This window comes from Oncorhynchus kisutch, linkage group LG22 (assembly GCF_002021735.2).
Source record: "Oncorhynchus kisutch isolate 150728-3 linkage group LG22, Okis_V2, whole genome shotgun sequence".
NCBI classification, from domain to species: domain Eukaryota; kingdom Metazoa; phylum Chordata; class Actinopteri; order Salmoniformes; family Salmonidae; genus Oncorhynchus; species Oncorhynchus kisutch.
The window spans coordinates 32,915,328-32,930,620 of record NC_034195.2 but is presented as its reverse complement, the minus strand read 5'-3'; the positions used below and the strand labels follow the sequence as shown (position 1 = coordinate 32,930,620).

The window sequence follows — 15,293 nt, the reverse complement described above, 5'->3', positions numbered from 1 at the left end:
CCCTCAGAGGTAGTAATCACACCTGTGGGAAGATGGGCATTCTTCTTACCAAACCACATGACCTTTGTATTGGAGGTGTTCAGAACAAGGTTATCTTGTTATGGCTTGGGGGCAGTATTTCGACATCTGGATGAGAAGCGTGCCCAAACTAAGCTGGATAGAAAACACTCTACAGTTTCCAAAACGGTTAAAATAATGTCTGTGAGTATAACAGAACTGATATGGCGGGCGAAAACCTGAGGAAAATCCATCTAAGGAAGTGGAATTTTTTTGATGTTTGTAGTTTTCAATTGAATGCCTTTTTATTTATTTTATTTATTTCACCTTTATTTAACCAGGTAGGCTAGTTGAGAACACCTTTATTTAACCAGGTAGGCTAGTTGAGAACAAGTTCTCATTTGCAACTGCGACCTGGCCAAGATAAAGCATAGCAGTGTGAGCAGACAACAAAGAGTTACACATGGAGTAAACAATTAACAAGTCAATAACACAGTAGAAACCAAAGGGGGAGTCTATATACAATGTGTGCAAAAGGCATGAGGAGGTAGGCAAATAATTACAATTTTGCAGATTAACACTGGAGTGATGAATGATCAGATGGTCATGTACAGGTAGAGATATTGGTGTGCAAAAGAGCAGAAAAGTAAATAAATAAAAACAGTATGGGGATGAGGTAGGTGAGAAAGGGTGGGCTATTTACCAATAGACTATGTACAGCTGCAGCGATCGGTTAGCTGCTCAGATAGCTGATGTTTGAAGTTGGTGAGGGAGATAAAAGTCTCCAACTTCAGCGATTTTTGCAATTCGTTCCAGTCACAGGCAGCAGAGTACTGGAACGAAAGGCGGCCAAATGAGGTGTTGGCTTTAGGGATGATCAGTGAGATACACCTGCTGGAGCGCGTGCTACGGATGGGTGTTGCCATCGTGACCAGTGAGCTGAGATAAGGCGGAGCTTTACCTAGCATGGACTTGTAGATGACCTGGAGCCAGTGGGTCTGGCGACGAATATGTAGCGAGGGCCAGCCGACTAGAGCATACAAGTCGCAGTGGTGGGTGGTATAAGGTGCTTTAGTGACAAAACTGATGGCACTGTGATAGACTGCATCCAGTTTGCTGAGTAGAGTGTTGGAAGCCATTTTGTAGATGACATCGCCGAAGTCGAGGATCGGTAGGATAGTCAGTTTTACTAGGGTAAGCTTGGCGGCGTGAGTGAAGGAGGCTTTGTTGCGGAATAGAAAGCCGACTCTTGATTTGATTTTCGATTGGAGATGTTTGATATGAGTCTGGAAGGAGAGTTTGCAGTCTAGCCAGACACCTAGGTACTTATAGACGTCCACATATTCTAGGTCGGAACCATCCAGGGTGGTGATGCTAGTCGGGCATGCGGGTGCAGGCACCGACCGGTTGAAAAGCATGCATTTGGTTTTACTAGCGTTTAAGAGCAGTTGGAGGCCACGGAAGGAGTGTTGTATGGCATTGAAGCTTGTTTGGAGGTTAGATAGCACAGTGTCCAAAGACGGGCCGAAGGTATATAGAATGGTGTCGTCTGCGTAGAGGTGGATCAGGGAATCGCCCGCAGCAAGAGCAACATCATTGATATACACAGAGAAAAGAGTCGGCCCGAGAATTGAACCCTGTGGCACCCCCATAGAGACTGCCAGAGGACCAGACAGCATGCCCTCCGATTTGACGCACTGAACTCTGTCTGCAAAGTAATTGGTGAACCAGGCAAGGCAGTCATCCGAAAAACCGAGGCTCCTGAGTCTGCCGATAAGAATATGGTGATTGACAGAGTCGAAAGCCTTGGCAAGGTCGATGAAGACGGCTGCACAGTACTGTCTTTTATCGATGGCGGTTATGATATCGTTGAGTACCTTGAGTGTGGCTGAGGTGCACCCATGACCGGCTCGGAAACCAGATTGCACAGCGGAGAAGGTGCGGTGGGATTCGAGATGGTCAGTGACCTGTTTGTTGACTTGGCTTTCGAAGACCTTAGATAGGCAGGGCAGGATGGATATAGGTCTGTAACAGTTTGGGTCCAGGGTGTCTCCCCCTTTGAAGAGGGGGATGACTGCGGCAGCTTTCCAATCCTTGGGGATCTCAGACAATATGAAAGAGAGGTTGAACAGGCTGGTAATAGGGGTTGCGACAATGGTGGCAGATAGTTTCAGAAATAGAGGGTCCAGATTGTCAAGCCCAGCTGATTTGTACGGGTCCAGGTTTTGCAGCTCTTTCAGAACATCTGCTATCTGGATTTGGTTAAAGGAGAACCTGGAGAGGCTTGGGCGAGGAGCTGCGGGGGGGGCGGAGCTGTTGGCCGAGGTTGAAGTAGCCAGGCGGAAGGCATGGCCAGCCGTTGAGAAATGCTTATTGAAGTTTTCGATAATCATGGATTTATCAGTGGTGACCGTGTTACCTAGCCTCAGTGCAGTGGGCAGCTGGGAGGAGGTGCTCTTGTTCTCCATGGACTTCACGGTGTCCCAGAACTTTTTGGAGTTGGAGCTACAGGATGCAAACTTCTGCCTGAAGAAGCTGGCCTTAGCTTTCCTGACTGACTGCGTGTATTGGTTCCGGACTTCCCTGAACAGTTGCATATCACGGGGACTATTCGATGCTATTGCAGTCCGCCACAGGATGTTTTTGTGCTGGTCGAGGGCAGTCAGGTCTGGGGTGAACCAAGGGCTGTATCTGTTCTTAGTTCTGCATTTTTTGAACGGAGCATGCTTATCTAAAATGGTGAGGAAGTTACTTTAAAAAAATTACCAGGCATCCTCAACTGACGGGATGAGGTCAATGTCCTTCCAGGATACCCGGGCCAGGTCGATTAGAAAGGCCTGCTCACAGAAGTGTTTTAGGGAGCGTTTGACAGTGATGAGGGGTGGTCGTTTGACTGCGGCTCCGTAGCGGATACAGGCAATGAGGCAGTGATCGCTGAGATCCTGGTTGAAGACAGCGGAGGTGTATTTGGAGGGCCAGTTGGTCAGGATGACGTCTATGAGGGTGCCCTTGTTTACAGAGTTAGGGTTGTACCTGGTGGGTTCCTTGATGATTTGTGTGAGATTGAGGGCATCTAGCTTAGATTGTAGGACTGGCGAGGTGTTAAGCATATCCCAGTTTAGGTCACCTAACAGAACAAACTCTGAAGCTAGATGGGGGGCGATCAATTCACAAATGGTGTCCAGGGCACAGCTGGGAGCTGAGGGGGGTCGGTAGCAGGCGGCAACCGTGAGAGACTTATTTCTGGAGAGAGTAATTTTCAAATTCAGACACAGCAAGGACATCAGGGTTAGCAGAGTGTGCTAAAGCAGTGAGTAAAACAAACTTAGGGAGGAGGCTTCTGATGTTGACATGCATGAAACCAAGGCTTTTTCGATCACAGAAGTCAACAAATGAGGGTGCCTGGGGACATGCAGGGCCTGGGTTTACCTCCACATCACCCGCGGAACAGAGAAGGAGTAGTATGAGGGTGCGGCTAAAGGCTATCAAAACTGGTCGCCTAGAGCGTTGGGGACAGAGAATAAGAGGAGCAGGTTTCTGGGCATGGTAGAATATATTCAGGGCATAATGCGCAGACAGGGGTATGGTGGGGTGCGGGTACAGCGGAGGTAAGCCCAGGCACTGGGTGATGATGAGGGAGGTTGTATCTCTGGACATGCTGGTAGTAATGGGTGAGGTCACCGCATGTGTGGGAGGTGGGACAAAGGAGTTATCAGGGGCGTGAAGAGTGGAACTAGGGGCTCCATTGTGAACTAAAACAATGATAACTAACCTGAACAACAGTATACAAGGCATATTGACATTTGAGAGAGACATACAGCGAGGCATACAGTAATCACAGGTGTTGAATTGGGAAAGCTAGCTAAAACAGTAGGTGAGACAACAGCTAATCAGCTAGCACAACAACAGCAGGTAAAATGGCGTAGACTAGGCAACGGGGCCAACAGATAGAACAAACAAGCAGAATGGAGTACCGTGATTAATGGACAGTCCAGCGTGCATCAGCTATGTAGCCAAGAGATCAGTGTCCAGGGGGCAGCGGTGGATGGGGCAGGGAAGCTGGCCTGGCGAGTGTTATCCAGGTAAAAAAAAACTAACAATGACTAAATAGCTTGTAGCTAGTTAGCTGGTTAGCTTCTGGAGGTTCTTGAGTGTGTTCTAAAAATAAATAAAAAATAATAGCGATTCCGTATCACATTGGGTGAGGCAGGTTTCCGGAAGGTATAAACAAATTAAAAGTCAAAAGAGATAGAAAGTAAATATGGGTCCGGTGAGCGTTTGAGACGCGGCGATTCAGGCGGTTAGCAGGCCTGTGCTAACAAGCTAACAGTTTGTAGGCCCGGGCTAGACAAGGTAGCAGTTAGCGGGCCGGAGCTGGACAAGCTAGCAGTTAGCAGGCCGAATGGGGTGAGTCTGTTTATTGCTCTTCATGCGATGACATCGGTAGACCGGTCGTGGGCCCGGGTATTGTAGCTCAGGAGTATGCTACGGTGGTAGCACAGGTGCTACGGCCGGGCTAGCTTCAAGCTAAGTCGGTGGAAACGCTAGCCAGGAGTAATCCGAGGTTGCGGTTTAGCTAGATAGCTAGTTGCTGAAAAATCCAGCTGAAAGATGTTCCGTTTGCAGTGGGAATCCGGGGATGAAAAATAAATAGGTCCGTTGTGCTCTGGTTAAAGTCGCGTTGTACGAACAGGCGAGAGCTTTCCGAACTACAGGTTAGCTGATGACCGGTTAGCTGGAGACCGCTAGCATACCCGCTGGTTAGCTGGCTAGCTTCAGTTGAGGGGTCCCGAAGTAAATATAAATACTTTAGGAAAAATAGCTACATTGGGTGAGTCGGGTTGCAGGAGAGTATTTGGAAGCTTAGGGTTTAGCAAAATGTTTTCAAAGCGATATGTGGAGAAAATATGTAAAAAACGAAAAATAAACTATATATACAGGGACACGACAGGACAGGACGACCTACTGCTACGCCATCTTGAGTATTTAGAGTATCTAAATGGTTAGGACCCAGATTGCAGTTCCTATGGCTTCCACTAGATGTCAACAGTCTTTAGACATTGTTTCAGGCTTGTTTTCTGAAAAATTAGGAAGAATGAGACCATTTTGGAAGTGGCATGCAGAATCAAGCAGAGCTCGTTTGCGCGCATGACCGATAGAACGACGACCCCATCATTCTTTTTCCTTTCTACCGAATACGCTATTGTCCGGTTTAAATATTACCGATTATTTAGACAATAGACAACCTGAGGATTAATTCTAAACATCGTTTGACATGTTTCGACGAACTTTACCTGTACCATTAGGATGTATTCGTCTGCATGTTGCGACCTCCATTGAGCCAGTGGATTACTGAACAAAACGCGCCAACAAAACTGAGTTTTTGGGACATAAAGAGGAACTTTATCGAACAAAACAAACAGTGATTAAATGAATAATGTAAATGTAATTAACTAGGAAGTCGGGCCACCAAGAAAAATCTTCAGATTACGAAGTTATAATTTTCCTAATAAAACTCTTCAGATATTTTAATATCTGATCAATTAGTCTTCTAATTAATGCATTATTCTTTACCTCATGTTAGTCTCATTCCAAACGTGGTAAATTGTTGGTTATCTGCACGAACCCAGCCTTTACTATGAATCATCCATACATAAATTGTCTTAATCATTTATTTACTAATTAACTAAATAATCACAGAAATGCATAAACAAACAAAAAGTAGATATGGTTACAAGGAAATGATAGGGGAGGTTCACTGGTGTGCTAAGCCGATATGACGGCTTGGTGGACAAAGGGAAGTGGGTGTGGACTAGAGGTTGACCGATTAATCGGAATGGCCGATTAAGTAGGGCCGATTTCAAGTTTTCATAAAACTCGGTAATCTGCATTTTTGGACACCGATCACGGCCGATTACATTGCACTCCACGAGGAGACTGCGTGGCAGGCTGACTACCTGTTATGCGAGTGCAGCAAGGAGCCAAGGTAAGGTGCTAGCTAGCATTAAATGTATCTTATAAAAACAACCGGGAAAGACAATGAATTAATTATATTAATTGAAATGCTAATCCTTTGCACATGAACGCTCCCTTATTCTGGAATAATTGCAATCAATATATATTTAGGCCAAGTGTGTCATCGTGATCTCTGTTGGAATCGTCAGTCCTGTTGGAAAGTTCATCCAAGCATCTCTCTGCTTCCCTGAAATCTTTAGTTGTTAGGATGGATACTTCAGAGTACCATTCAGAAATGTTCTTATAGAATAGATGTTTCGGCTGTTGTCGGTCTTCACATCCCAGGTTCACATAATTTCTAGCTGCAGACTAGTGTCTAAGATTTGCTCTTATTCTCTCGGGATCGATAGTCTCAGAGTTGAACCATTTCCACCCATGTACCCATGTAGCCAATGCTCTACGTGGTATGGTTAGGAATTCAACAACCATTACAACATTAGCTTAGACTGAGGTTTTTGCGTTCTCTACTCAAACCTTTGCCCCCTCAGCTGACCGAGGTATGCATGGTCTGAAGAGGATTTCTTCAGCTGTTTAAAAAAAAATCGTAACAGTAGAAAAGCCAGATCATGTCTGTGCTCATGGGAGCGGGCCAATGGCTTAGTTCAACTTTAAAGGGAATACAATTCTCTCACGTTAACGGTTTAACCTAGCATTACATAATTTCACAAATAGTTTCATCTTTACTCATTCATTTTGTAAAATAATTAGACGCAAACCTCGTAACGGAGGCTCCTGTGTAAACAGAGTTATGGTAATGTGGCTGTATTGTCTTTCATGAGGTCATTAACATGAAACAAAACGGACCGGGTCGTAGCTGACTTCTCCACCGACCGTTTACACATTACACCTTCTCCACTATACAAGAGGTCCTGCTGTTCCGGACCTCTGGCAGTCTCTATGGGGGTGCCACAGGGCTCAATTCTCGGGCCGACTCTTTTCTCTGTATATATCAATGATGTCGCTCTTGCTGCTGGTGATTCTCTGATCCACCTCTACGCAGACAACACCATTCTGTATATATCTGGCCCTTCTTTGGACACTGTGTTAACAAACCTCCAAACGAGCTTCAACGCCATACAACACTCCTTCCGTGGCCTCCCAACTGCTTTTAAATGCTAGTAAAACTAAGTGCATGCTCTTCAACCGATTGCTGCCCGCACCCTCCCGCCCAACTAGCATCACTACTCTGGACGGTTCTGACCTAGAATATGTGGACAACTGCAAATACCAAGGTGTCTGGTTAGACTGTAAACTCTCCTTCCAGACTCACGTTAAGCATCTCCAAATCAAAATTAAATCTAGAATCGGCTTCCTATTTCGCAACAAAGCCTCCACTTATGCCGCCAAACATACCCTCGTAAAACTGACTATCCTACCGATCCTTGACTTCGGTGATGTAATTTACAAAATAGCCCCCAACACTACTCAGCAAGCTGGATGCAGTCTATCACAGTGCGTCTGTTTTATCACCAAAGCCCCATATACTACCCACCACTGCGACCTCTATGCTCTCGTTGGCTGGGCCTCACTACATATCCATCGCCAAACCCACTGGCTCCAGGTCATCTATAAGTCTTTGCTAGGTAAAGCCCTACCTTATCTCAGCTCACTGGTCACCATAGCAACACCCACCTGTAGCACGTGCTCCAGAAGGTATATTGCACTGGTCATCTCCAAAGCCAACACTTCCTTTGAACGACTTTCCTTCCAGTTCTCTGCTGCCAGTGAGTGTCTTTTATCTCTCTCTCTAACTTTAAGCATAATCTGTCAAAGCAGCTTACCGATCACTGTACCTGTACACAGCCTGTAAATCTGTAAATAGCACACCCAACTACCTCATCCCCATATTATTACTTACCCCTTGCTCTTTTGCACCCCAGTATCTCTACTTGCACATCATCATCTGCACATAAAGTGGGGAGAACAAGTATTTGATACACTGCCAATGTTGCAGGTTTTCCTACTTACAAAGCATGTAGAGGTCTGTAATTTTTTTTATCACAGGTACACTTCAACTGTGAGAGACGGAATCTAAAACAAAAATCCAGAAAATCACATTGTATGATTTTAAGTAATTCATTTGCATTTTATTGCATGACATAAGTATTTGATACATCAGAAAAGCAGAACTTAATATTTGGTACGGAAACCTTTGTTTGCAATTACAGATAATCATACGTTTCCTGTAGTTCTTGACCAGGTTTGCACACACTGCAGCAGGGATTTTGGCCCACTCCTCCATACAGGCCTTCTCCAGATCCTTCAGGTTTCGGGGCTGTCGCTGGGCAATACGGACTTTCAGCTCCCTCCAAAGATTTTCTATTGGGTTCAGGTCTGGAGACTGGCTAGGCCACTCCAGGACCTTGAGATGCTTCTTACTGAGCCACTCCTTAGTTGACCTGGCTGTGTGTTTCGGGTCGTTGTCATGCTGGAAGACCCAGCCACGACCCATCTTCAATGCTCTTACTGAGGGAAGGAGGTTGTTGGCCAAGATCTCGCGATACATGGCCCCATCCATCCTCCCCTCAATACAGTGCAGTCGTCCTGTCCCCTTTGCAGAAAAGCATCCCCAAAGAATGATGTTTCCACCTCCATGCTTCACGGTTGGGATGGTGTTCTTGGGGTTGTACTCATCCTTCTTCTTCCTCCAAACATGGCGAGTGGAGTTTAGACCAAAAAGCTCTATTTTTGTCTCATCAGACCACATGACCTTCTCCCATTCCTCCTCTGGATCATCCAGATGGTCATTGGCAAACTAAAAACGGGCCTGGACATGCGCTGGCTTGAGCAGGGGGACCTTGCGTGCGCTGCAGGATTTTAATCCATGACGGCGTAGTGTGTTACTAATGGTTTTCTTTGAGACTGTGGTCCCAGCTCTCTTCAGGTCATTGACCAGGTCCTGCCGTGTAGTTCTGGGCTTATCCCTCACCTTCCTTATGATCATTGATGCCCCACGAGGTGAGATCTTGCATGGAGCCCCAGACCGAGGATGATTGACCGTCATCTTGAACTTCTTCCATTTTCTAATAATTGCGCCAACAGTTGTTGCCTTCTTACCAAACTGCTTGCCTATTGTCCTGTAGCCCATCCCAGCCTTGTGCAGGTCTATAATTTTATCCCTGATGTCCTTACACAGCTCTCTGGTCTTGGCCATTGTGGAGAGGTTGGAGTCTGTTTGATTGAGTGTGTGGACAGGTCTTTTATACAGGTAACGAGTTCAAAAAGGTGCAGTTAATACAGGTAATGAGTGGAGAACAGGAGGGCTTCTTAAAGAAAAACTAACAGGTCTGTGAGAACTGGAATTCTTACTGGTTGGTAGGTGATCAAATACTTATGTCATGCAATAATTTGCAAATTGATTACTTAAAAATCATACATTGTGATTTTCTGGATTTGTGTTTTAGATTCCGTCTCTCACAGTTGAAGTGTACCTATAATAAAAATTACAGACCTCTACATGCTTTGTAAGTCGGAAAACCTGCAAAATTGGCAGTGTATCAAATACTTGTTCTCCCTACTGTATATCACTCCAGTATTAATGCTAAGTTGTAATTATTTAACATGAATACAAAGCCTGCGAGAGGTGGTTAGAATAGGACGGGAGGCCAAAAGTCCATGTAACCAATAGAGAGTCAGAGTCCCGACTGTGGGAACAAACAGTCTGTCCCACGGTTGGGTAAAGAATGTTTGTAGTCAACAAAGTATGCAGGAGTCATGAGGCAAATAGCAAAATGCACAATAATGAAAATATATATATAACGACCTGGGGCTAGCCATTGTAAGTTCAGAGTCACTCGCCCCAACAGTGCGTGTGTGCAGGAGGCGAGAGGGGTGAGTGTGGTGGAGGTACCTGTACCAGACAGGGGGAGACAGAGACAGGCCAGGGCAGACAGTGAACAGATCGCCAGGGGGAACCCAATCAGCGGTGCAGCAGGCAACAGGAGAAGCTTTTATTTCTGGAGGCAGTTTGCTTGTAGAAAATGCCAGTGAATGGTCTTTGAACAGCAGGAGGGGGCTTCAGAGGACGCTTCACAGACTCCTGACACTTGTTGGGACCAAAGACCTTTTACTTCACACCTTAGTGCTAATTGAATGTGTATCTGGCTCAGTTCCAGGTTGGAATGGTATCCTCTGATCTCTGCTATTTGTTGGCCAGAGCACCCCCTGTATAGGTTGGAAAAAGAAAACCTTGGAAGCAGTAATCTCTCCGGTTAATTTTGGTCAAAATTATGTCGTAGGTTTGGAGTTTTGATCTGGAGTGAAGGCCATGCTGTGGAGAGTAGCATCCTGCATATGTACCTGCCGAAAAATCCAAGTTTATCGAACTCCAAATCTATCCTTTTGTAAAATAATATGTTGAAAGATGTGAGAGCTCACATTAAGCTGTGTCTTTCTCTGAGGTGGGCGCGTCATTATTGACACAACAGTAGCTAAGATGGGGAGAAGTCTGTCCATAATAAAGCACTGCTCTACCTTCTTAACAGCACTATCAACAAGGCAGGTCCTACAGGCCCTAGTTTTATCACACCTGAACTGCTGTTCAGTCATGTGGTCAAGTGTCACAAATAGGGACTTGCAATTGCAATTGGCTCAGAACAGGGCAGCACGGCTGTCCCTTGGATATACACAGAGAGCTAGTATTAATAATATGCATGTCAGTCTCTCCTGGCTGAAAGTGGAGGAGAGATTGACTTCATCACTACTTGTATTTATGGAAGGTATTGACATTTTGAATGCACCGAGCTGTCTCTCTAAACTAAGCTAAGATGTTTGGGGAGGGCAAGCTGATCCTATACGTGTGCCTAAGGCGCACCTTCTACCCATGATTCCTCTCTACACAGTGCTCTGCCTGCTCTCCCGACCATATCCCACTGACTCCGAGCAGCAGGACACCCATGGACACCCATGCAGACCCCACAAGACATGCCACAAGAGGTCTCTTCATAGTCCCCAAGTCCAGAACAGACTATGTGAGGCACACAGTACTACATAAGAGTCATGATTACATGGAACTCTATTCCACAGTAACTGACACAAGCAGTAAAATTTGATTTAAAAAAAGAGTTAAAAATACACCTTATGGAACAGCGGGGACTGTGAAGCCAACATAGGCACAGACACATGCATACACACACACAATAACATATGCACTATACACACACACGTACACATAGATTTTGTATTGTAGCTATGGGGTAGTGGTGGAGTAAGGGGCCTGAGGGCACACAGTGTGTTGTGAAATCTGTGAATGTATTGTCAAGTTTTTAAAATTGTATAACTGGCTAAATGTTTCTGGACCGCAGGAAGAGTAGCTGCTGCCTTGGCATAATAAATACAAATACAAGTGAGATGTTCGATGAGCAGGTGTCCATATACTTTTTGTAATGTTGTGTATATATACCTACACAATAATATAGTATCTAATTTCACATAGATGGCTTTGAAGCATTTACCTGTTTTGTGTTATCAGTGTATTGCACAAGACAAATGTAGGCTCTGTTCATGTGTGTTAACACTCTTGACTTTGTTTACTCAGGCACCTATTGAAAACAGAGCTGGGGTCGTTTTTCACAGAATACCTCCAGGTAGGTGATGTTACTGCTAAATGGTGAAATAATATCATGGATAGATTGTTTCTGATTGGGCCATAATATACATTTTTACCAGCGCTTGCTTTATTGAACCTCTCACTCAGAACCAGTTGCTGACAAAGGGCATGGTTATTCTCCGGGACAAAATAAGATTCTACGAAGGTATTTGTGGTGTCTTACTTTTCATAGAATTGTAGTAGATGTGTTAACAGTGACAGTAGCGAGAGCAGTCAGTGCTCCAAATAAAAATAATTGAACTGAAGCTTACATTACCTTTGTCAGGGTTACCTCTGTCAGGGTTACCTCTGTCAGGGTTACCTCTGTCAGGGTTACCTCTGTCAGGGTTACCTCTGTCAGGGTTACCTTTGTCAGGGTTACCTTTGTCAGGGTTACCTCTGTCAGGGTTACCTTTGTCAGGGTTACCTTTGTCAGGGTTACCTTTGTCAGGGTTACCTTTGTCAGGGTTACCTTTGTCAGGGTTACCTCTGTCAGGGTTACCTCTGTCAGGGTTACCTCTGTCAGGGTTACCTTTGTCAGGGTTACCTTTGTCAGGGTCTGTGATGTTCTGTGCTTAACGCACCAAAGTCAACTGAGACTATAGGTCCCAAACTGCTGTGCTTTGTGAGATTATTTTAGTACTAACAGCAGTTGGTTTGCTCCTCCTTTGGTGTTCAGGTCAGAAGTTACTGGACTCTCTGGCAGAGACATGGGACTTTTTCTTCTGTGATGTTCTCAACATGCTACAGGCCATCTTTCACCCAGTACAGGTATCACTCTCCTTCCTCATCTCTCTCTCACTCTATCTCTCTCTGTCCTGACTCTCCTCGAACCTGTTCTCTCTCTCTCTCTCTCTGATTCTCTCTCAGCAGACAATAAAGAAGAACATTCTCTAAGGGAATTAAAGCTGTGTTTTCATAACCCTACATCCCCCTCGCCTCACCCTTCGCTCCATTCCTCTTTCTACCTCTCCCCTTCTTCTCTCCTTTCTTTCTGCAGGGTAAGGAGCCCAGTGTGAGACAGCTGGCTCTGCTCCATTTCAGGAACACCATAGTTCTGAGTGTGAAGCTGGAGGATGCTCTGTCTCGGCCTCGCGCCCGCATTCCCCCCTCCGTCACGCAAATGCTGCTTATACTGCAGGTATGTACAGAACACCTCTCTCTCTCCTTTTCTCTGTCTCTTTATGTCCCTCACTCACACACACGCTCTGACCTGTCTTCTCTCTCTCTCTGTAGGGTGTCCATGAGTCGCGGGGTGTGAGTGAGGACTACCTGCGTCTGGAGTCTCTGGTCCAGAGGGTGGTCTCTCCTTACCTGGGCACCCACGGTCTCTACTCTGGAGACGGCAGCGTGGCACATTGCTCCTGTGTGCTTGGTAAGATACATATACTGCCCTGTTCACTGTTCTTCCACTACGTTTTCCCTCTCCTTTACTCTCCTTCTCTTACACACTCTATCCCTCCCACAGAGAATCGTTTCCAGTGGTGCTGGCCTAAGCAGCCTGTAGACCAGCCATCTAAGAACCCTGTGGTTCGTTCTAAGAGTTACAACATCCCTCTCCTCCTGACGCCCGTGGCAGAGTACGACCCTGATGCCAGCTCGGTGGGCAGCGGGGGCATCCGACGCCACTCTGCCTGTGAGATCATCTCCTGCCTAGAGGAACAAGGCCTGGCCTACACCGACATTGCCTCTGGAATTGACCCATCCACCTCCAGCGCCTCTGCTAACAGGCTCTGTGTGGTTCCACAGTCCACAGGTAGGGCCTCAGTCCTCCTCACTAGGTCCTTACTAGGTTAAACTATGCATACACTACAAACTGTAAACTTCCAGAGGCGCAGGGTGGAAAAGTTGCCATAGTAGGAAAAATACGAAAAATACTCTTGCCAGACTGATTGATCCTAACTGACAACCTTCCCTCTGGCAGGAACTATGGAGTCTCCTCTCCTCTCCCCCTTAATCCCCCCTCTCCACTCCCCAGGACCCCTCTACAGGACGGAGGTAACAATGACCCTCACAGACATGGTCAATGGTGCCCCCTCCTCTCCCCCCAGTGGATCTTCCAGCCCAGAGACCATCATTGGACAGGTGCTGGAGTCCCTGGACACAGATTTAGATGGGATATTCATAGAATTCCCACCCTGCTGCTCGGAGTCAGTGGGTTATGGTCGGGAGAGCAGGCAGAGCACTGTGTAGAGAGGGAATCATGGGTAGAAGGTGCGCCTTAGGCACACGTATAGGATCAGCTTGCCCTCCCCAAATATCTTAGCTTAGACATTGGAGGGAAGTCTTTAGGCTAGAGGCAACCTCATCCTTACAAGGATTTTGTGGCTAAGTGCACTCCATACTCCTCTCCACAAGATACCTCTTTTTAGTCAGCATTTCCTTGGAGAAGAAAAAACTAACTTTTCTAAGCATTTGATTCGATCTGATAAGTCTGCATTTTTTGGGGATGTGTTTTGTGTGTTTTGAAACTTAGCTCTCACCACTATGATGCCATAACCTGTGGGTATTTGGATGTGGGCCCTTGGATTGTGTCTGGGTTTTCTACAAAGCTTGGGAGAACTGCAGTTACCAGAAAGTCTTTTGGAGTAAATAGAGTATGTGAATATGATTTGGTCACATCTTGCTCCTCATTCTAAGAACCTGCATAGTCCAGTATGTATTAACCTGGCTTGTCCCATCTGTATGTTCCCTCTCCCCTCTGTGTTCTTTCACTGTCATGCCAAACATGTATGGTGTGAAAATGATAGTCAGAGGAGATGGCTAAAATACATCTGGGACCGGTCTATCATCCTCTTTTCAAAGGTCATAAAGCAGTCATGTTATGATTTACATAATAATTACATTTCATTGTTTGTTTACTGTTTACATAGGAAGAGAAAATGAGCGTTTAATGATATTGAATGTTGTATCATTCACTGTGTTGTGCGGCACTTCAACTGTAAATACATTTTTGTTTTTTAGGACAGCTAGATATTGTGAAGTAAGCTTTTTAACTTAACTTGTGACTTCAATAAGGCCTTTTTAACTGAAGCTATTTTTATGATGTTTTACCTCAACCGTTTTTGTATACTTTGCTTTTCTTTTTTTATCTGTAATTAAACCCTTTTTATCCATGATTGTAAATTATCATTAATTTGTGATATCAGATTTTAATAAAAATTTCAGTGGCTAAGTACAGATTTTCATTGCCTTCTTAAATAAAATGTTATTTCATCTGAGAGGAAGAGGCAAAGCGAGAGGTTCCCACAGGGCAAAAAATATATATATCTGTCCGTGAAAATAAACCCACGAAGTAAGGAATTTTTGTATGGTGGTCAAAGACTGCCAAAAACAAATGTAATTGCTAATTTGCTACGTGAGGAAGTTTCATAATGTTTAGATTGTTACTAATACACTATGTGGACACACGTGGCATTTAAGCTACTTTGAAAAAAACGACTTTATCTGAGTTGTGCCTGTTGTCATAGAGATAGAGTAGTCATCATGGACATAACCCGTTATAGGTCGTTATCAACAAAACTTCACAATACAGTGCTGTGCCTTAGATTTGGCTGCTGGGGGGTAAGGAGACCACCATCTCTGCTAAAACCATTGACAACTGCATGCCGTTTTCTAGAGATGATTAAATAAATGTTAGAACTATTTGGGTTTAATATCACCTCTTGAAGAGCAGTCAGAACACCACATTTCC

General features: G+C 45.2%; 1 pseudogene across 1 annotated transcript in view; it reads left to right on the top strand.

Annotated features, from left to right (window-relative positions):
- LOC109867422 (proline-rich protein 5-like) overlaps positions 1 to 14,777 on the top strand; it is a 61,359-nt pseudogene extending 46,582 nt beyond the window's left edge. The window contains exons 5-11 of the transcript XR_002251804.2: positions 11,549 to 11,597; positions 11,708 to 11,765; positions 12,279 to 12,370; positions 12,600 to 12,740; positions 12,836 to 12,974; positions 13,068 to 13,355; positions 13,524 to 14,777. The product of XR_002251804.2 is annotated as a proline-rich protein 5-like (transcript). The remainder of the gene's footprint in view (positions 1 to 11,548; positions 11,598 to 11,707; positions 11,766 to 12,278; positions 12,371 to 12,599; positions 12,741 to 12,835; positions 12,975 to 13,067; positions 13,356 to 13,523) is intronic.
- Positions 14,778 to 15,293: the final 516 nt, after the last annotated feature.